General features: G+C 33.3%; 1 protein-coding gene across 1 annotated transcript in view; it reads left to right on the top strand.

Annotated features, from left to right (window-relative positions):
• The window catches only part of LOC107701136 (splicing factor, arginine/serine-rich 15-like), a 26,786-nt gene that overhangs the window by 8,144 nt on the left and 16,533 nt on the right, over positions 1-2,109 (top strand). The gene's annotated exons all lie outside the window — the stretch shown is intronic.

The raw sequence follows: 2,109 nt of genomic DNA, 5'->3' as shown, positions 1-2,109 counted from the left end.
ACGTTACACAAACATGACGGTTCGGTATGCACTTCGGTTTTGACGTCACGGTTCGGTACAGCAGGGGGAAACTAAACTTTTTTTTTTATTATTAAACTGGTTTACTGAACAAATTGCTTTTTCTTTAAATAAATTTAATTATAATTAAAATTTTCTTAGGGATAAAATTCTACCTCGGACTCTGCTCTAAACTATAGGGAGCCCTTTTACTATAAGGTTACAATTAACAACAGAGCCCAAAATTATTTTTAAATATAATAATCAGCACTCGACTTAAAAAAAAATGTATGGAAACATGTAAATTGCACATAATGCAGTTTTTAAATTAACTTCTAAATTATAACATTTTAATTTTTTGTTGAAATATATTAAGTCACAGTGACTCTCATAACTTGTTTCATAACAGATTTATTTAAACATGCATTAAATAATTAAGACATCACTAACAGATGAGTAAAATATAATGATTATTTTTCGCGAAATGCTCTTCTCTAGACTTCATTTCTCTAGCGAACTAACGAGCTGTGGACACTGATGACTTCCTGAGGTAAATTAAATGCTACGTGACATTTATGTTTACAATCTGTTTTATTGCCGTCTTTCCCGCGGTTGAAACACTGATTGAGCGATTACGTGAGGCATGAAATGTTCATTCATGTTTATTTCATGTTAAAACTAGTGGTAAAGAGGAAGAGATGATCGTGCTGCCATTTGAAATGAGGTACACGTGTACCGAACCGAAAGACCCGTACCGAAAATTTTCAGTACGAATACGTGTACCGTTACACCCCTAATATATATATACAATCGATTACAAAAAAAAATTACTAATTAATATGACTCCTGCTACACTGTGCTCTGCAGCCAAGTATAGGTCTCTGCAGGAAAATAATGGGAGTTCTGTTTTTGCTTCAGTATTGAAATTATACCTGATTGGCTCATGTCATAGTGACCGTTATGAAACCCCCACCAGTTTGCAAACACCCACAAAGTTAGAAATACCCACTTTTGTTTTGCAGAGACCTCATTCTCTCTGCAGTGCACGCTGGATGGAGCAGAGCAGACACTTTCAGTTTACAATTGTAGCATTCCTTGTCCAGCTAAACTAAATGGGTTTTATTTCTTTAAAAAAGTTAATTGACAGTGGGGGTGGTACTGCATTTGTCAAGTAATGAATTCTGTGTATGCCCGTACTCCGGGTAATAACCAGTAACACCGACTACAGAAAGTTAGATAGATAGATAGATAGATAGATAGATAGATAATAATACCTCTTATTTATAGGCGCCTTTCGAGACACTCAAGAACACCGTACAATAAAAATACAAAACGCAAACATTATAACAACACATTAAACAAGCCGATCATTAAAAGTTATTCTAAACAAATACGTTTTTATCTGAGTTTTTAAAGTTAAATTCATCTATCTGGTGCAATTTGAGAGTTCAAAATTAAGAGCTCCAACACCCGTTCAGTCACAGTGTGCAAACTAAAAGACAAAAGCTGGTGAATTTACTTGTTCTTGAAATTTAAAGGAGACTCAACCCTCTTTTTAGTTGTGATATAGTGTCTCAGTCTCACTGGTGAATGTGGAAGCCAAACAAATTAATAATAATAATAATAATAATTTTATATTATTATTCCTATGATAGTAATGGTCATATATTGTAAAACAATTGCACTGTGAAATAAATGAAAATGTTTTTTTTTTTTTTTTTTTCAGGTGTATTATTTTACCTTACTCTACAGTAGGGAAATTGCAATGCTTTTGTACTAATTTCTACACTTGCAAGCAGGGCCTAAAACTAGCTTTCACATCTGTGGCTGGTGACTTATTTTTCCTTGCCATGAAACTGTTTTTGCAAAAAACAGACAGTTGCTACTACTACTACAACAACTAAACATATTTAATTTTTTAAAAAGCCATTTGAAATAGGGATGCACCGAAATGAAAATTCTTGGCCGAAGCCGAACAAAATGAAACACTGGGCCGAATACTGAACACAGTTTTTCCCATTCCCATTGCATTAAGTAAATTGCCAAAATGTGCTTTTTACTGTTTTGTCCTGCTTTTCAAATAAAAAATCAATTACAAAACAACAATTTAAA

This window comes from Sinocyclocheilus anshuiensis, unplaced genomic scaffold, assembly GCF_001515605.1.
Source record: "Sinocyclocheilus anshuiensis isolate Anshui unplaced genomic scaffold, SAMN03320099.WGS_v1.1 scaffold907, whole genome shotgun sequence".
NCBI lineage: Eukaryota > Metazoa > Chordata > Actinopteri > Cypriniformes > Cyprinidae > Sinocyclocheilus > Sinocyclocheilus anshuiensis.
Note: the sequence above shows the minus strand (reverse complement) of the source record. Positions and strands in the feature narration are given on the sequence as shown.